Here is a 21,482-nt window from a genome sequence, read left to right on the forward strand (position 1 = left end):
AATCACTTCCATTTGAATTGTCTTAGGAAGATTCTGAAGATCATGATAATAAGATAAGGTACCAGACACTGAGACTCTTTCTTGAGTTGAACTGCCAAGCATGCAAACTCTACTGCAGAGAGCACAACTCCAATGGGCTGGCCATGTTGTTTGAATGTATGTTTGCCTAAAAGACTAATTTATGTGGAATTCACACAAGGCAAGTGCTCATATGGACGTCAGAAGAAGTGATACAAGGACACTCTCAAGGTCTCTCTGATGAACTTTGGACTTAATTGTGAGAGATGGGAGACACTGGCACAGGATTGCCAGCATGGCATGTCCCCATCAAAGAGGGAGCTGTGCTCTATGAGTAAAGCAGAATTGCAGTAGTTAAAAAGAAGTGTGAGATGCACAAATTTGGAGACATCTCTCCTCCAAATGTTCAGATGGACTATTTGTGCCTGACCTGTGGTAGAGCTTTCTGAACTCATATTGGTCTGATCAGTCACAGTCTGTCAGACAGTACCTTGATCCCAAGATAGTAATGTCACTTTGGTCCTCTTTGAGAATGAAGGACAACAAGAAGAAAATAAAGCAATGGAATGAACCAGATGAGCATCAAAAGAACAACTGGAGCAATGCTCCCCTCTCTCTCCCCATTTTAAGCCCTGGGTAACTTTGAGATGATTCATCATTAGAACGGAGTTCAGATTTTGTGCATGACATTTCTAATCCCTTAAATGGGAATTTTTTAAATGCAGTGAATCAAGAATCTGTTCATATGTATAACCTCATGCATTGTTGACCATGCTTTTTGCTTTTTTTTTTTTTAATAGGAGCTTGGCTTGAAATATTTTTTCAACTATTTTTCCTAAGTGATTTCCTGAGTGATTTGGAAAGAAAAATGAGAATTCCTTACCCTTTTGACTGTCATACAAAAGGAGCCTTATAATTTGTTCCTTTAAAGGGGGCAATTTCTGGGAGTCAAGAATTATAGGTTCTCTTCCTAACTTGCCTGATGTTATGGAAAGTCAAATATTTAGTATATATTGAACTATAGCTGGTAATCCATCCCTCAGGGCTGTGCAAGGCCATCCTACCAAAGCTTATGGGAAAGGGAGTTTAAAGTCCTTCAGTAAGGTAGATCCAGCTGCAGCCTAATTATGAGGCTGTTTTTTGGGGTTTTTTGTTGTTGTTTTTTTTTGGTGGTGATCTTTATTCCCCGTTATTTTGCCAGTCAATCTTCTGTTATAGGACTGGAATTGGCAGCTGACTTTGCATATGCTTGCTGGTAAATCCTGCCTGAACTTCTCTGTACTTCCTTAGGTACTGTATTTATATTGTTGTTGAGTCTGCTAATTTCCAGCTAATAACTCCCAGATTGTCTGAATTTAATCTCTATTCATCCCCTGAATGGCAAGAACTGATCGATAGCCTAACAGAAAGACTTGGACACTTGCTACCTACTAGTTTACAGAGTATCTGAAGAGATCTAAGGAGAACATATTCGGACTTGCAAAATGCTAAGTTCCTTTGAAAGAATGACATAATCACTGTTCTGTTCTTTGTTCATGTTAATTCTCTTTATCAGGATGCCCTCTGGCCTGAGCTTGATAGTTTAAAAAATTGGAATGAAATGAGATACTCATAGGTCATCCAACAGTTAACAAAAGATTTACTCAGCCATTGAAGGTTATTCACCAAGATTATGCATTGAGGTCACCCTGAGCTGATGTTCCCCTGCCTTTGAGTTGTCTATGTGTTCCCCCAGCCAGAGCACCCTAGTGCTCCTAAAACTCCTCATGGTTGTCTTGTACTCAAGCAATCAAGAAATGATATCAACAGCCTGAGCCTTTAGTTTCCTTCACCAATTAAGTTTCAAGAATGGTTTCAAATAAAACCAAATGACTAGTATCAAAAATGAAAGGGGTAAATTCACCACCAGTGAAGAGGAAATTAAAACAATTGTTAAGAGCTATTTTGCAGGGGCAGCTAGATGGCGCAGTGGATAGAGCACCAGCCCTGAAGTCAGTAGGACCTGAGTTCAAATCCCAACCTCAGACCAAACACTTGATACTTACTAGCTGTGTGACCCTGGGCAAGTCACTTAACCCCAATTGCCTAAAAAAAAAAAGAGCTATTTTACCCAATTATTTGCCAATAAATTTGATAATCTAAATGAAATGGATGAATATCTCCAAAAATACAAATTACCCGGATTAACAGAAGAAGAAATAAAATCCTTAAATAACCCAATCTTAGAAAAAGAAATTGAACAAGCCATCAATGAACTTCCTAAGAAAAAATCTCTAGGGTCAGATGGTTTCACAAGCGAATTCTACCAAACATTAAAAGAACAATTAATTCCGATGCTATAAAAACTATCTGGAAAAATAGGTGAAAAAGGACTCCTACCAAATTTCTTTTAGAACACAAATATGGTGCTGATACCTAAACCAGGAAGAGTCAAAACAGAGAAGGAAAATTTTAGACAAATTTCCCTAATGAATATTAACGCAAAAAATTTAAATAAAATACTAGAAAAGAGATTACAAATCATAAGGATCATACATTATGACTAAGTGGGATTCATACCGGGAATGCCGGGCTGGTTCAATATTAGGGAAAATGTGAGCATAATTAACCATATCAATAATAAAACCAACAGAAATCATATGATTATCTCCATAAATGCAGAGAAAGCCTTTGACAAAATACAATACTCATTCCTACTAAAAAACACTAGAAAGCATAGAAATAAGGGAAGCTTTCCTGAAAATGATAAGTAATATTTACTTAAAACCACCCACAAGCATTATCCATAATGGGCATAAGCTAGAAAACTTCCCAGTAAGATCAGGGGTGAAGCAAGGATGCCCATTATTACCTCTATTATTCAATATTACATTAGAAATGTTAGTTATAGCAAAAAAAAAAAAAAGAGTAAGCTATTGAAAGGACCTAATCTTATACACAAAAAGAAGAGGACAAGGTGAAGGTTTCTAAACTCCTGTCTCCTTGATAGAGGTGGAGGGATTTCCTGGGCAGAGCCAGCTTCCTGGAGAGAGGATTATGCACATAACCCCTAAAGCTAAAACAGCAAAGGAAGTCTAAGCTACGGAAGGGGAAAACACAAGCCCTGGACATTGCCATCTGCTATTACCATGGGTAATTTGGACAGTGTCAATGCAATGGAAAAGCAGGTTGGATCACCAGCAACCTCAAAGAAATTTCCATCCAGAGAAGTCCAGCTAGTACCATAATTTGGATGTTAATTCTAGCAAACAGTAAGATCTTTGAAGTAAAAGTGGAATTCACAGTTTTATGTTGGGATATTCCTCCCTAGCAACTCTGAGTTTGTTTCCCTTCTATAGAAACTCCAAACCACACAATGATGCTAGAGGAAGATGGAACTCTGGAGAAGAGGAGGACTCACTAGAGAGGGAGGAGACTTTTGTCAACTGTTTATGGACTACTGTGAATTCTTTATGTGTTTTCTAATTTTTCTGTGGAATAAAACAAAGACTTTCATTCTCAATCAACTGGAATTTATTAAGTACCTCTGATGTGGCACTGTGCTAAACACTGTTATGTACTCAATAAATATATTTGCTACTTTCAGGGTTTGTTTGGGGTAACTAAGTGGCGCAATGTATAGAGCACTCGGCCTTGAGTCAGGAAGACTTGGGTTCAAATTCTGCCTCAGACACTACCTGTGTAACCCTGGCATATGATTTAATCCCATTTGCCTCAGTTTCCTCATCTGTAAAATGACCTGCAGAAGGAAATGGCAAACCATTCCAGCATCTTTGCCAAGATAATCCCAAATGAGATCACAAAGAGTCAGATATGACTGAAAGTGGCTGAACAACAACATGGGATCTAGGAATGCTTTTCCTGACATCTGTGAAATATAGACATATCCTGAAATTTCCCAGAGATAATACTGGATAGAGACAATATAAGTCCAAGAGAGAATAAATTTTTGTAACTGACCCAAAATCAGACCTGGTCCACATAAGCCCTGAGGTTGGGGTACCGGATATTTCAAGGCCAAATGCAGGAAGAATCTACCTTCATAATTTCTTAAATTACTCTGCTTGGCACATATGGGTTTGCTGATCTCCCAGATTACTTCAAGTTCTAATTCTAATCCCTCTCTCGCTTCTGATTATTCTATAGCTTCAGAATAATTTTTAAAATACAGTCACCTTAATAGGAAGAGGGGAAGTTATAATTTTACAAAAGGGCATGCTAGTGAATAAATAACCAGATTGTAAATAATTATCTATGTAAAATGAACCCTGCAATTACTTGACAATAATTTTTTCAAAATGGCCTGTTGTTAAGTGATAATAAAGAGTAAACTGTGACAGTTTAAATTTATAGCTAAATCTAGATTTAGTTGTTTTCAATGCTAGCTATATTATGAAACTCAATACTTAAGAATTGTAACCACTACGATGTAACATCGTAGTTGCAAATTACACTTGGAGTTTTGAGTTTCAGAACCTAATTGTACCTAGACATTTTTATATTATGAAGAAAATAATAATATGCCACTGAATATAAGTCTATCCAATTGTATGAAAGAGGAGTGATTGCTTCTGTTATAAGCAAATATGATTACTGTCTCTCACACCATTCCTTTCCTATTCAAAAAAAAACTTATTAGTAAAAAGTTGCAATATTTTGAAAACAGATATAACATTTTAAGACACTAATTTGTAAACTTTGTTGAATAAAACTACACAAATATGGAATTAAGGGTGTCTAAGAATAAATAGCTGTGTCAAAAGAAGGGGGGGGTGTGATTTTGAAAGTCTGATGATTCCTTTAGAAATAACAGTGGTCCTAAAGTAATGTTTTTCTTCCTCCAGGCATGAGTCATTTCCATGGCAACTCTCCATCTGCTTCCCACTATTTTCACAGGCTTTTAAAATTAAGCTTGCACATGTCATTGTTTCAAGATTATTTTTGCAATTGTATAAACCATATGGCTCTTTGACAAAGCCAGTTAAGCCAATAACATTAAGGAAATATTTAAATGTCACAACCCTTATGTAAGAAAAAAAGGGGATGGGAAATGCTGTTTCCACAAACAAGTTTGTCATCATTCCTTGAACTCAATGCCTAAGGGACCATCTTTAGATTCCAAATCAGAGGATATTTTAAGTCATACACATAAGGAATTCAGTACTTGAGCTCAGAGAGCAGCCACAGTCTATATGCAATAAGCTTCCCAAACATGTTTTTACATAACAATATGGTTAAATTATTGTGCAACTAATCAATGTGAAACTTATGTTTGCCTTTTAAGAAACTTAGAGAGGCCAGGGACTTTGTTGCTGGCAGGAATGCATGACAAACTAAGAAACTAGGACAAATCAGCTCCTCTGATTCCACCTGGACACTGCATGGCAACCAGAGGCATTATGGTAGCTAAAAGTAACCTTGTCGCCCCAGCACCACACAATTCTATGGCAATGCTTGCTGGGCATCTGGAATCCAAGGATTACAAGAACATACAGAATCAGAAACTTCTAATCTGGCTTGGGTGCCTCCTTCCAGGACAACTGTTCTACCTCTGCCCCTAGCACATCTCTCATGCAGCCTCCTCCTCAGACTGGTGTGTTCCTCCCTAGGACCTCCGTTTAAGGAAGCTCCCGCATCAGCCATGCCAATCCACTGTCCTTTCCTCCTTGCTTCCCATCTCCCTTTTTGTGTTTGTCTTCCACCATTAGAATGTATGCTCCTTGAAGACAGGAACCATCTTTATTTTTTGTTTGTATTTGGATTCCCAGTGCTTAGCAGATACATAATAAGCAATTAATAAATGCCTTGTCTAATCTAGTGAATCACAAAAGAGCAAAATATGTGCCTGCTTGCACTTATATGAGAGGAATAATGGGAAAAATAGGGACATTCTCAGATGGCTATCCACAAAAGAAAGAATCGTTTGAGTCCTGCCTAGGACATGCCAATTATATAACATAGTTGTAATAGGGGGCTGACATGGAGGAGGCTATTAAAAAGCATCAGAGTACCTGCTTTCAACCTCACATGTTCCCTGCCAAAACCATTCCATATACAACTTCTTTGCAGTTGTGTAAAGTGAAGTGCCCAGAGTATTTTGAAAAGCTGAAGAATATGGACTAGGGGTATTATAGAACTTAAAAGGGACTTTCTAACCCCTGAGGCAGATAAGGCAAGAGCTAGAGAGCCCAAGAAAAGAACGAAAAAAAAAGTTGAAAGATACACAATATTAGTCTGAAGCCTCTATTGACTTTTTTTTTTTTTTGGTGGGGCAATTGGGGTTAAGTGACTTGCCCAGAGTCACACGGCTAGTAAGTGTTATGTGTCTGAGCCTGGATTTGAACTCAGGTCGTCCTGACTCCAGGGTCAGTGTTCTATCCACTGTGCCACCTAGCTGCCCCCTCTATTGACTTTTGAGCACTGGTCAGTGGAACCGGGTCAGCAGCCCTGAGTTTATGGTTAAGAGGTGAGCTCTCCCCTTATAGGGGAAAGGCTACTTAGCAGCTTGACTCTAGCAGATGGTTCCAGGGAATTGCAACATACCCAAAAGGTGGAATAACTGAAGATCAGCAGATGATAGCAGAGAGCAGTGGTGATGCCCTCCAGAGACAGAAATTTTAGTGCTATAGAGATTATGCAGGAAGGCTAGGTTCAGTTCATCTATGCCTTTGAACACGAAGGTGAGGCCCTGACTTTGTATCATATGCAAAAACTCCTTCAAAGGCTCATAGTGGAAGAATCAGTAGCCATGCTGTAGATATTGACAGATTGATGCAAATAACCATAGTGTTTGGTGTACAAAAAAAGAATATATGTATGGGGGCACATGGCAGTGTTTAAATGGATGGTAGTCTGCTGAATATGGTCAGCTGCTACTGACAGGGAAGTTATTCAAGTCAAGGATAGCAGGAAGAGAAAGAGATTTATGGATACTGAATAAAACAAAGCTTAACTGGTTCTATAAGATGGCCATCTTGGTGAAACAAGAAGCCACTCAGGAGAACCCAGATTCAAAGGTGGGAACTCATTAGACCTGTATGAATTGATGTAGAATGACTTTGAAATTAGGAAGCTTTGAGTTCAAATCTGACCTCATTTACTACAGGTATAACCCTGGGCAAGTGACTTAACTTCTGTTTGGCTCAGATTTCTCCTCTGTAAAATGGGATAATAATAGCATTAACTCTCAGGGTTGTTGTGAGGACCAAGTAAAGTAATGCTTTCATTTGTAAAGCATTTTAAAATCAATCAATCAATAAACATTTATTAAGTGCCTACTACGTGCCATCTAAGTGCTAAGGGTGCTAGGGATACAAAAAGAGGCAAAAGATAGTCCCTGCCCTGAAGGAGCTCATAATCTAATGGGGGGAGACAACATACAAATATATACAAAGCACACTATATGCAGAATAAATAGGAAATGATTAACAGAAGGAAAGCAATGGAATTAGGAGTTGAGGAAGACGTCCTGTAAATGTTCATCCACTTCAGGTATCATGAACTGTGATCTTCACTCTCAGGACTCGAAAGTAAAAGAGAGTAGAGGAAAGACCTAGAAAGAGAACAATTGTCTCAGTCTCACCTTAAAGACACAGCTTTCTCTGGCTTGTTCGGGCTATGCAGTCAATCAAAGACGGCTACACCCACTCACTTGACAGGAAAAGGCAAGGTGGGAGGGGAACCAGTCCCAGAAACAGCGTACCTCCAAGTTAGGAGATCTGGACATGCCTGGGTAATTTCCTTTTACACACACACACACACACACACACACACACACACACACACACACACACACAAGTTTTGTCTTTTGATTGTTTAATTACTTTTGCTTCTGACTGCATTTATACATTTCAAATCTGTTACTCTTTTTTTTTTTCAGGGAATCTACAATTGGAGAATTTCTTTCCCATTTGTTCTAAATTCTCTAATTTCTTTTGTCTGACATTTCTTTTTTGAGAGTGCCAATTTCCATTCTAATTTCTCCTTTATTCTTTGATTTCTTTTTTACAGTCTTTTATTGCTCTTTTGAAACATTGCGGAGTTTCTTACATTGTTCCATAGCTATTTCTGAGAGTATTGTAGATTTTATCAAAATATTTTTACCTCCTTCAGGGGTTTTTCATTCTATTTTCTTTACTTCATACTACTTACTCAATGTATTAACTCATTTTCTAGATGGTTCACTCATTTTTCCCTATTTTTCAGTCTCACTGATGGCTTTTCTGTGATAATTAGCCCCTTCCCTTCTATACTAGATAGCAACGATGAAGGCTCAGAACTGCTAGGTGCCTTTCTTATCTATAGTCACATGCTATATAACCTCCAGCTTAGTAGGACTAGGTGATTTTTCTAATTTCTCTTTATTAAGGGATGGTGTTATCCAGCAGGGTCATTGGCAAGGGAAGACACCAAAAAAGCACACACAACTGAGGTTATATTCCACCTTTCACTTAGCCATCCTGTTGAAAATCCTTTTCCTGATGTATTATAACATTTTAACAAGCACAACGTCTCTGGGCTCTTCTCTCATCCACTTTTTCCCATCTAAACTAGAGGCTATGGGCCTCAACCCAGTGAATCAGCCAGAACACTGCTAAGTACAGCACTATATACAATTAGCAGCAGAAAATCAGTAACTTCAATTCAATAAACATTCACCAAACACCTACTCATCATTTTCTACACAGGTATTTTTCTAAACTTCAGCATCTCAAAAAACTCATAAATCGGCAAGACAAAATCACCTTAGAAACTCATACCTCCTCAGCATCCTTTGCCCCTAAGTAATGTCATTGAAGCTAAGGGAGAAATGTCTTTATAGGAGGAGAGGTAAATAGTTTTTAAAAATACTTCAAAGAACACAAGAATAAAGACTGAAAAAAAGGGCCATTAGATTTACCTACAAAGAGTTGTTTGGTAACTTTGGAGACAGTAGTTTCATATGAGCAATGGGGTCAGAAGCCAGATTACTAGAAATTGAGAGGTGAGTGGTAGGTGAGGAATTAGAGGAAACAAGTACAGTTGGCCATTTTTTAAAGCTTGCTTGGATATGAGTAGAAGAAGTATAGGACCATAACTTGAGCCAATGGCATGGTCAATTAAAGGATTTTTAAGGCTAGACGAATTTTGGGTATGAGTGTGGGCAGCAGGGCCTGAGCTACCAGTTAAGAAGATAAGAAAATGGAATGGGAGAAGGGAGAGACAGACAGACAGACAAAGACAGGTAGGCAGGTAGACAGGCAAGCAGATAGACAGATAGAGAAAGAGACAGACAGAGAGAGAGATGAAGAATAACTGAAGGAACAAAGTCCTAGATGAGACGAGAGGGAATAGGCTCAAGGACACAAGTAGCCTTGACAAGGAAAAGAGCCACCTCTTCAGAAACTGAAGTAAAGAAAAGAATGGGGGATTTTAAGGGGTTTTGAAGTGTAGAACCAGTAAGAATTAGAAACCCATAAAAATAGCCTCTATAGTCTTTATGAAGTAAAAGATTATGTAGCCTTTCTTCTGGCAAGAAAGAAGAAGGTAAATAGGTGGCTCAGAAATTATATAATAAATCTTAATGATTTTTTTTGACATGATAACTTATGAAAAAGATATAAAATGGCTCTCAGTCCTGTAAAACTCCCTTCCTGTAATGTGCCAGTGGTGGGGAAAGGGTCAGAGAATACTGAAAAAAAAAAATTAGGTTTTAGAATATCTACAGGGGGCAGCTAGGTGGTGCAGTAGATACAGCACCAGCCCTGAAGTCAGGAGGACCTAAGTTCAAATCCAGCCTCAGACCAAACACTTGACACTTACTAGCTGTGTGACCCTGAGCAAGTCACTTAACCCCAATTGCCTGTATATATATGTGTGTGTACATATATATCTACAAATAGTAATTTAATAGCTGATACTCAAAATGTTAGGTCCTTATGCAATATCATTGAACAGCATACTCTTGGCAAAACTGAATCAACAATTTTAACATTCTCACTACAAATGAAACCTGTAAACAAGAAAGTGGCAGCTAGACAGAAGTATGGCTTACAAGTCCTTCTTGGAGAGGCAGATAAAAGCAATAAGAAGCATCATTTCATGGACTATATGATAATTTCATCTTGCGTAGCTCATGATGAGGGCAAACAAAAAGAATACCAAGAAAACTGCAGTTTAGGTACCAACATCTCTTGCAGAAGATGAAGAGGTAGAAAAATTCTACAAAGAATTTGATGATATCTTCCCAATCAACAATACCCTTTGCACTCAGTAACTTTGCAAAGGCAGAGATAAAAGTATGTTGGGAAATATGTTTGGGATTAAGAAATGAAACAGGCTCATAAACTGCTCAGAACCCTCATGTCTATATGTAATGAATCCTTCAGTAAGAAGTAGAAATTATTAAACATGGTAAGCTCCAAACAATACCATGCAAAAAAATGAAATGAATCATATTTTAAAAGCCAGAAAATAATTCATTACTGATGTAGAGATCATTTCTGAAACAAACATCTGATCATTCATTGTTAAGAGCAAAGGTCAAAATTAAAACGAGGATAGGAAAAATAAAGATGGAAAGACAGCACTGAATTTAGTTTACATAGCCTATAGTTTACATGAGGGAGAATAGTTTCATGAAAAGAACGTTAGATCTGGATTCAAATCCTACTTACAAAACTTACCAAGTATGTAACTGTGGGCAAGTCTCTTAACCTCCCTGAGGCTCAGTTTCATCTTCTATAAAATGGACATAATAATATCTGGGGTGCCTACCTTACAGGGTTGTTGTGAGGAGCAAAAGAGATGTAATGAGTGCTGTGTTGTTGGGGTTTTTTTTTAACTTACAATTCAGATTTGTGAAGCAATTGTGTTACTAAGTATCTGTACCAATATGCAATACAGAGTGCCAGGCCTGGAGGCAGGAAGACCCATCTTCCTAAATTCAAATCTGGCCTCTGACACTTACTAGCTTTGTGATCCTGGGCAAGTCACTTAACCATGTTTGCTTCAGCTTCCTCTTTTGTAAAATGAGCTAGAGAAGCAAATGGCAAACCACTTCAGTATCTCTGCCAAGAAAACCCCAAATGGGGTCACAAGGAGTTGGACATAACTGAAAAACAACTGAACAACAACAAAGCAATGTGTTAAATAAATTTGTAACTTCCTGCTTCTGAATTCTGCATCTGAGCTCGAAAAGCTAAATTCCTTGCTTCATGAGGCCCTTGCCCTCTGATTTCTTAGGTCAGTTAGAGGCTGACACATCATTTTTCAGACAGAGTAGATTGTTAGAAATTGATCTGTGATAAGAGAACAGCGATCCATACTATGCATCTTCATTTTGTTTTAAATTCTACTGCTCTCAACATAGGAAACATTTCAAACTCCAGACTTTATGGCAACTTAATCAAGATGACATAACTTTAATGCCCAAAGCAACACAAATATTGTTCCTATTTTTCAGTTATTTATGTAGGTGGAATGACCATTCCAGGCACATAGAAAATACCAAGCCAACTTCTGCTGATAATAAATCTAGAACAAAAGAAAAGTTTTGCAAAATTCTTTGGCTGTCTCATGAATTACAAAGGGAACCATAAACTCACTGGCTGCTCTGGACTTTTCTCCTTTGTCTTTTACAATATCAGCTAACTTTCCTTCTTACGCTCTCTTTTGGGAGTCGGTCCAAAAGCCTCTGAGATTTAAAAAAAGTAATTTCATCTGCAATAATCTGCAAATTCCAAACAGATCAGAATTATAAGGTATGATTCCAACTTCATTTTCTTGCAATCTGTTTCAAATATTTTCCTCTATTTTCCTTCATCCCCCCTTTAAAATTTCCATCACTCAGGAACATGTTTCTGCTTTTCTGCATGAGAGCCAATGTGACAGAATAGGTCAAGAGCCAGGCTTTAAAGTCAGGAAGTCCTGGATTCAGGTTCTGCCTCTGGACACACATTAGCTGGACAAATCTGGGCAAGTCAATAAAGGTCTCAGTGCCCGGAGCAATTCTATGAAACTCTAAGTTGCAGGGAAAAGTGTTGACTTTATTTAGTACAGAGAGATTCTTCATCTAGGAGTTCCCTGTACAAATGAAATGAGTCAGTCATCCAACAAGCATTTATTAAGTGCTTACTATATGCCAGGCATCAAGCTAAGCACTAACGATACAATGAAAAGCAAAAACAGTCTGTGCCTTTAAGGAGCTAACATTCTATTAAGGATCACGCAAAAATATATATGTGTGTGTGTGTGTGTGTGTGTGTGTGTGTGTGTATACATATATATATACATATATATATAGTATGTGTATGCATGTATATACATACACACATACAAAAATATATACTGTATCAATGGAAGGTAATCTTAGACAGAAGACACTAGCAATAAAAGAGGGGTGTGTGTTTGGGAGAAGGAGAAAACTGAAAAAGACTTGCAAAAGCTGGGATTTGAGCTAAGTCTTGAAGGAAGCCAGTAGGTGGAAGTGAGGAGGAGAGCTTTGCAGGTATGGAGAACAGCCACTGAAAAGGTACAGAGCTGACAGATGGAGTGTATAAGAACAGCAAGAAACCCAAGTAGTGTACATGGACAGGAATAAAGTATAAGACCAGGAAGAGGAAGGTGCAAGGTTGTAAAGGGTTTTAAATGCAAACAGAACATTTTCTACTTGATCATGAAATTTAGTGAGTAGTGGATAATACAGTCAGACTAGTGCTTTAGAAAAATCATTCTGGCAGCTGTGTGGATGAACTTTAGTGGGGAGATGTGTGAGGCAGGAAAAAGGCTATTGCAATGATCCAGGCAATCGATGATAAGAACCCTGCACCAGGGTGGTGGCAATATAAATGGAAAGAAGTAGATGTGTGGGAGAGAAGTTATGAACAAAATTTGGCAACAGATAAGATGTGGAGTGAATTCAAGAGGAAAGTTGAAGATGATGCCAAGTTTAAGATCCTGGGAGACTAGGGGTATGGTGGTGCCTTCAACAGTAAAGGGGAAGTTTGGAAGATGGGTTTTTGTGGAGGGCTTTGGTGGGAAAGATAGTAAGTTCTGTTTTGGGTGTGTTGGGTTTAAGCTGCCTAAAAGACATCATTTTGAGATATCTGAGATGTAATTAGTGGTGTGAGACTGGAGCTCAGAAGAGAGACCAAGACTACAGATCTGGAAATGATATGAATAGAAATGATCATTGAACCCATAGGAACTGATGGAATCACCAAGCAAAATGGTTTAGAGGGAGAAGAGAAGCCTTTCTCTGTATCCCTAGCACTTAGCATGGTACCTGGCGTGTACTAGGCTGCTTTGGAGTTGTGCCAGTCTCATGATGTGAGAGGGAAGGACAACAGATGGACAGTCCAAAAGCCACACTGGTACCCAGAAAATTTTGAGTAGATAGAAGAACTAGAAGGAAACACAGAAAAATAAATTATGCAAGATGAAAAGACATAAATGGACTTTACACAGGCTGATTGCCATCCTGGAATGAATTCTCTCCCTACCTCCATATCTTAGACTCCTAAGCTTCTTTCAAAGCTCAACTCACATGTTACCTCCTTCTGTAACCTAAGTTGTCCTAAACCTAAACTCCTGACCTGTTAGTGACCTCTTTACCCAAAAAAGTACATATGTGTGTGTATTTACACATACACATATATGTATGTATATACATATATCATAGATATAAATTTATATGTATCCGCCCTATAAAACATATGCTCCTTAAGGAAAATAAATGTTTTTAATTTTGTCTTTGTATCCCCAGAGCCCAGCAGAGTTTTTTTGCATATAATAGGCAGGTTAAAAAAAATTGAAAAGATTTCTTATAGGTCTAGGTATAGTCTATAGGTAGATTGATTAATGTGTTCTTAATTTGAAAACAAAATAGTAAAATTATTTTCAGTCTAACACATTTGGGGCAGCTAGGTGGCATAGTGGATAGAGCACCAGCCCTGAAGTCAGGAGGACCTGAGTTCAAATCCGGCCTCAGACCAAACACTTGACATTTACTAGCTGTGTGACCTTGGGCAAGTCACTTAACCCCAACTGTCTGAAAAAAAAAAACAATCTAACACATTTAAGTTTTCTTTTGACCCAAGTTTGTAGAAGTATAGAATCACAAAAACTCCCAATCAGAAGCAACCTCAAAGGTCATTGAGAACAAGTGAAGCCTGAGCAATTATTTCTCTACTACATCCTTAACAAGTAGACACGTAGATTTCACTTGAAGACCTTTAATGAGAAGGAACCTACTGCCTTCCAAGGCAATCCTTTCTACTTATGGACAGATATAATTGTTGGGAAGTTTTTCCCTGCATCAGGTTGACTCATCTATCTCTGTACAATTTCCACTCGTGGCTCCTGATTCTGCCCTGAAAGGCAAAGCAGAACAAGTCTCTTATACAACAACCTTTCAAATACATAAAGATCATGTGCCCTCTAAATCTTCTCTTCTCCAGGCTAAATATTCTCCTCATTTTCTTTAACCAGCCATTATATAACATGATCTCAAAGCCTTTCACCAATATCTAATGGTAGATATTCTCCAGCTTATCACTATCCTTCTTCAAATGCAGTTATCAGACCCGAATGCAGAACACCAGATATAGTCTGATGAGGACAGAGTAGAATGAAACTATCACCTTCCTTATTCTGGTTACTCTTTCACTTTTAATGCAGCCTACTCTTTTTAGCTACCATATCACATTGTTGATTCATATTGAGTTAGCAATCCACTAAAACCCCCAAATCTTTTCTCAGAACTGCCTATGACGTCCAATCCTTTTAACTTGTACTTACAGAGTTGATTTTTTTAACCCAAGTATAATACTTTGCATTTATTCCTCTTAAATTTCATCCTGCCTGTCAAAATGGACTATCTCTAGACTTTGAAGGGATCTTAGAAATTATCCAATCCAACCCTCTTGCTTTACAGATGAGGAAATTGAGGTCCATACAGGCTAAACACCTTGCCCCATATTGTACACTTAATAAGGAGGTTTTAAGCATGGGTCCAGTCTTCAAATCTGGCATTCTCTCTCCTATGCAATGATACTTCCCAAGATTTCTTTTTATCCTATGCTCCCAGCTTTGTATTATCTCAAAGTTTGGTGAGTATGTAATCTCTGACTTCCTGCAAGTCACTGACAAAAGGTACAAGTGTGACCATGTCACTCCCTCACTTAAGAAACATCAGTAGACTCTCAGAAAAAAAATAGTAATAATAATACATGCTCCTCTGTCTGGCATTTAAAGTCCTTCACAATATGTTTCTAACTTACCTTTCCAAACTAATGTCACATTACTCCCTGTCACACACTCTGTCTCTGGAGTCAGAGGACCTGAATTCAAACCTTGCTTCAGATGCTTACTACCTATGTGACCTTGGGTAAGTTACTTAACTTTCCTGGGTCTCAATTTTCTCATCTGTAAATTGAAGGGAATAGACTAGATAATTTCTTCAGGTCAGTTTTTAAACATAAGATCATATCCTATGATCTAAAGATCATATGAACTTTATCATCAAAACTGGCCTATATGCTGTTGCCTGTTATGTGACACTGTCTTTCCAGCCTCCAGCCCTTTCCCCAGTCTATTCCCCAAAACTGTAACTCTCTCCTTTTTTCATGTCCACCTCACAGAAATCCTAGCTTCCTTCAAAGCATAACTCAGGCACCACCAAATGCTTTTCCTGACTTCCCCAATAGTTAGTGCTCTCTATTATGGACTTGGGATCTTTTGAATTTATCCAGTTTATAGTTTTTGCTTATTTTTCAGCTTCAATAAATAAAGCAAAGAAGAATCAGGATTTTTTCTTTTTGCAAATGGTTTCCATATGCCAACAATTCTGAAAGCAAATTAAACACTGCAGTCCATGAAAATGGCATATTTTGAACATAGTATTCCAGTTGTAAAAATTGTCCAAACATAACCCTCATGTTTACAGTAATTTAAAGATGTGTTTAACTGTATATATTAATTTAGTTTAAAGAATAAGGAAGGGGAAAAAGGGAACAGGAGAAAACAAAAACAAGAGTTTGCAGAATGTGAAAGGGGTCTGGAATTGTACCACACATCTGTGTTTCCTTAAATACTTAATACCCTAATTCCTATATGTTTAGACAGGTACATCATTCCAGCATGAAATTAACACATCTGGGCAACAGAGAATTTCAGTTTCCTCTGCTATAATATTTTGTCTTTTCTGGACAAAACTATAGGAATTACAAGAATCCACATAGCTTAGGCCAGACTGATTCAAAAGTCATTTTATTCTAATGTCCTGGCATGAGAGCTCAGGAGGGAGTTGGAATTCCAGACATATGGATTTTTATATTCTGGAACCACCTAACACATTTTCTCCAGGCCTTCTCAATCATCTCAGTGACCATTAAACTTATTCAGAGAGGCACAAATCCTTCATTTATTCCTAGGGTATCCATACTGATTTCAGAATTTTAAAACAGCTGATATGTTTCCATGCTCACCCATCCAGTCCTCTTTCTGCCATCTTGCGGGGGCACCACCATTGTATACACGAATGCCCTGGCAGACGCTCTCAAAAACTTCACCAACACAGAGAAGTGAGGAAAATGCCAGGTTCTCATTAGGCCAGGCTTCAAAGTCATTATCTGGTTCTTAACTGTGATGATGAAGCATGGTTACATTGACAAATTTTAAATCATTGATGATCACAGAGCAGGAAAAAATTGTCATGAACCTCCCAGGCAGATTAAACAAATGTGATATAATTAGACACAGATTTGATGTTCAATTGAGAGATCTGGGAAAATGGCAGAATAATGTGCTACCACCCTGTCAGTTTGGGTTCCTTGTGCTTGCAACCCTGGCTGGCATCATGGAGTATGGGGAAGCAAGATGAAAACACACAGGAGGAAAAATGCTGCGATTCTTTTTCTAAGGGTGTAAATATCCATACAAATAAAATGCTGGGGGAAAAATAGAATTTAAAAACAATTGTCATCATGGGAAATCAGTCCCTGTAATACAAATAACAACAACAATAGCTATTATTTACCTAACACTTTAAGGTTTGTAAAGCTTTTTAAATATATGTGAGTCCCAGATCCCACACCAGTACAGGAAGGAGTCCTTCATTCTACCACTTAGGCAGCAGCAGAAAAGGGTAGGGAGGAGGCTCCTTTCCTACTGCCAACGTCATAGGGACCAATAATTTTTTCTTAAACTCACATCTGACAATGTCACTCTCCTACTTAATAAATTCCAATCGTTTTTCATTGGCTCTAAGATCAAACATCAACTACTTTGTTTGGATTTTAAAACATACCCTTTACATCCTGTCCCTAACCTATCTGTGTGTGTATATACTCCTGTACATGCATGCATGTGTTGTCAAAAGGCATCAATAGAAATGTTTATTTTTTTAAATTTATTTTATTTTCAATTCATGGAACAAAACAAAACCTAACCTATTTTTTAAGCTCATTGTACACTATTTACCTTTCCCATAGTCTGCAATCTGACCAGACTGGTCTTCTCTCTGTTCTTCACACATAGCATTCTATCTCTCATTGCCATTTTGCTCTCCTATAGTCCCTTCATGAGTTGAGTTAGGGGACATTTTTCCCCTCTCAGTCAGTCTTTCCATTTTAGAATCTGTCTCTCCATGCTAACCACTTACAATAACCATCAATGTCCCTTTCCCTTTCTTGGAAATGCCTTTTACTTGCAACTTAGAGATTGTGCCCTTAATGTGTCACAACATTGTTTATCAACAATGAGGGGGAAGTGAGGATGAAAAAACATATAAAATTGAACTAGAACCATGTGAAGTTTGAATTTCATTTTGCCTCAGCAAAACATGACCTAATAGTTAATGTATTAGAAGAATAGAATACTGTCTTTAAAAAACATGCATTTTAATGAGTAAAAATGAATATGAAGTTTTTATTAACTTTTTCATAATATATGTATAGGAATTAATGGATAAAATATTGAATAAAACACACATTGGGTTTTGTTGAATATTTAAAGCAGTTTAAGCATTTAATTTAAGCAGTTTAAGATGATTCATTACCAACAATTCTTGGCTTCTATAAAGAAGAAAATACTTCCCACTACTGGTGAAAAAACAATAAAAAGAATGCAATAACAAATTTTTATACCATAGTTTCAGAAAACAAAAATTTATAAAACAACAAACATATGCATCCCTTTATAGGAGGTCAAACACTCAGATAAGACATTTTTCCATCTTCATGGAGTTTACAATCTACTATGGTTGTGATATGTACATGTAATGCTGGTACTTTTTCAGTAGAGATTTGCTCATGTGGCTTAAGTACTGCCATGCTAAAGCAAATAGGAAAAAAATCACGTCCCTGCAAAGAACATGGACAATATCTGAGCAGGATGCTCACCAGTGGGAGAACTACTTGAGGCCCCAGGCCAGTGGCTACATAGGGTTTCTGTCACATGCATTAGGTAGCCTTCCTAAAAGGCTGCACTATCCCCATTGGTCAACAGAAGGAACCGAACCTGAATATGCATAGACTGATCCCCTACAGCAAAGTCCATGCATCCAGAGCTCTAAACAATGTGGTTTTGCTTCCAATGACTCGGTCTGGAATTAATCTCAGTGACAACATTGAGTAAGACGATATTAATATAAAACAACAAATCTAGAGTCTTTACCCAGTTCATGATCTCCTACTCTATCTGGTCTTTCCTTATCCAGATTCAGGAATTCAAAGGCTTAACACACTGGGTTCATATAGTTTATTTTACATAAAGTGTCAGTTAGTCAGTGGGTCAATAAGCATTTACTAAGTACCTACTGTGCACCAGGTACTATGCTAAGTGCTGAAGATACAAATAAAGCAAAAGATAATCCCTATTCTCAAGGAACTCACAGTCTAATGGGGGAGAAAACATGCAAACAACTATGCACAAACAAGATGTGGACAGGATAAACTAGAGAAAATCAACAGATGAAAGGCACTAACATTATGGGGAATCAGGAAAAACATTACAGAAAGTGGAATTTTATTTTGGGGGTTTTGGGGTTGGGTTTTTTTTTTCAGTTAGGCAATTGGGGTTAAGTGACTTACCCAGGATCACACAGCTAGTAAGTTATCAAGCGTCTGAAGCCGAATTTGAACTCAGCTCCTCCTAAGTCCAGGGCCGGTGTTGTACTCACTACACCACCTCGCTGCTCCAGAAGGTGAGATTTTGGCTGGGACTTAAAGGAAGGCAGGGAAGCCAAGAATTACAGATGAGGAAGGAGAACATTCCAGGCACAGGGGGCAGTCAGAGAAAATGCTCAAAGTCAAGAAATAGAGTATCTTGTGCAAGGAACAGCAGGAAACGGTGTCCTTGGATTGAAGGGCTAAATTGTCCACTTCGATGGACACTTGGGTCTCTACCCTCAGCAGAAGTGATAGCACTGACTGCAACCACCCTCACAGCAGGCAGGAAGTTCCAATCCAGGGTCAGGAGAAGGAAAACAAGAAATGAATCCTGGATGCTTCAGCATATAGATCCAGGCCCCCTCCTCCAATTACATGACTTCTTGCCTATTATAAGTGTGTTCTATCTGATACATACTCCCCCTGTGAAAAAAAAGGGGGGGGGAACAATCATTCTCATATGTCAAGATCATTAGAGACCATTCTGCCAGTCACTCTCAATCACCATCATCCCAGGCTAAAGGGAAAATAATAATTCAAACACATAAGACAAGGCAGGGGTACAGGTTGTATACACAAAAAAAATCTATAATACAAAATGAGTAGCACAATGGACCAAGAGTTTCCCTGACATTCTTGCTTAATTAGAACAATTCTGTTCCCTCAGGGTTAAATTATTCCAGTTTCTGTAAACCATTTCTTATAAACATGTATTTATGGTTATATAATAAATGTGATCCAGAAAAGCTTCATGGAAACCCTATTGATTTATACATTTCTGAGATGTCCAAAAAAAGGAAATTATACCAGTCAGCACAGTTCCTTAATGCTTACTTGTAATGATAGCTACTTCCCTTTCTAAAGAACTAGAAATCACACTTTTTATTTGTTCTCAGATTTTGCCAGGAATAGAAGATAACCCCATAACCTCCATTCTAATGTCACAAAACAATTATACTATGAAAGTTTTTCTTAATTGTATGCCTCAATATTTCTTCCATTCCTTCTTGCTCTCAGTGGAGGTCAAGAAAAATATCATTAGTCATAATCATATATTATTACTTCATATTCAGTAAAATCTTATTTAGGCTACTTGGGGTAAACCAATATGAATTATTAAAAAGTATTAATTATAAGATGAAGAAAGAAAAATGCTTTACTACTTTTTAAGTGCCTAAACTAGCTCTGTCTACTTTTTTTTTAATGCCAAATAGAGCTCCTTTCCATTCTACTTTCATGTATAATATAATTTATGTGTAATCAACATATTAATCTTCTATGTAGAAACAGTGCTATTCGAATGTTTGGAGAATTTGTTCTATTAAATAGATTAAGCACTTCTCTTGCAATTTTATTTGTACTATTAATTTGCTCAGATGAGATCATAGATATAAAGTGTTTTGCAAATGTCAATTGTGATGATAGGTTATTTCTACCTTCACAACATTTCTCATATACATCTTCTTTCCATGTACATAAACAAAACAGTAGTGCACATCCTCATCACTTCATGCTTGGAAATTGCAACAGCCTGCCAAAGTGGTCTTTCTAATCTAATTTAATCTAATCTAATCAGATCTGACCGCTCCACTTCCTTACCTCATAAATTTCAGTGGCTCCCTATCACCTCCAGGATCAAATATAAAATCCTCTGTTTAGCATTTCAAAGCCCTTCACAATCTGGCTCCTTCCTACATCTGTACTCTTCTTACACTTTACTCTCCTCCATGCTCTCTCTCTTTTTTTAATTTTATTTTATTTTTTTGGCTAGGCAATAGGGTTAAGTGACTTGCCCAGGGCCACACAGATAATAAGTATCAAGTGTCTGAGGCCAAATTTGAACTCGGGTCCTCCTAACTCCAGGGCCAGTGTTCTATCCTGCTCTACCTAGCTGCCCCCTCCATGTTCTCTTTAATCCAGTGACTTTGATCTCCTTGCTCTACTCTGAACCCAACTGTATGCCTTTTCACTGGCTGCCCCCATGCCTCATCTCCTCCTCATCTCCTCCTCATCTCCTCCTGACTTTCCTGGCTTGCTTTTAAGACTTATCTCAAATCCCACATCCTACAAGAGGCATTTTCCACTCCTCCACACTGCTTGCTAGCCTTCCCTCTGAGATCTCTCTGTCTCTCTCTCTCTTTCTTTCTCTTTCTCTCAGTGGGGGGGGGGGAGGATGGAGAGAGAAAGAGAAAGAGAGAGAGAAAGAGAAAAAGAGAAGGGAAGAGACAGAGGGGAAGAGAGGGAGAGAAAGAGAGAGAGAGGGAGAGAAAGAGAGAGAGAGAGAGAGAGAGAGAGAGAGAGAGAGAGAGAGAGAGA

Source organism: Vombatus ursinus, unplaced genomic scaffold (genome assembly GCF_900497805.2).
Source record: "Vombatus ursinus unplaced genomic scaffold, bare-nosed wombat genome assembly UNPS02014830.1, whole genome shotgun sequence".
Classification (NCBI taxonomy): Eukaryota; Metazoa; Chordata; class Mammalia; order Diprotodontia; family Vombatidae; genus Vombatus; species Vombatus ursinus.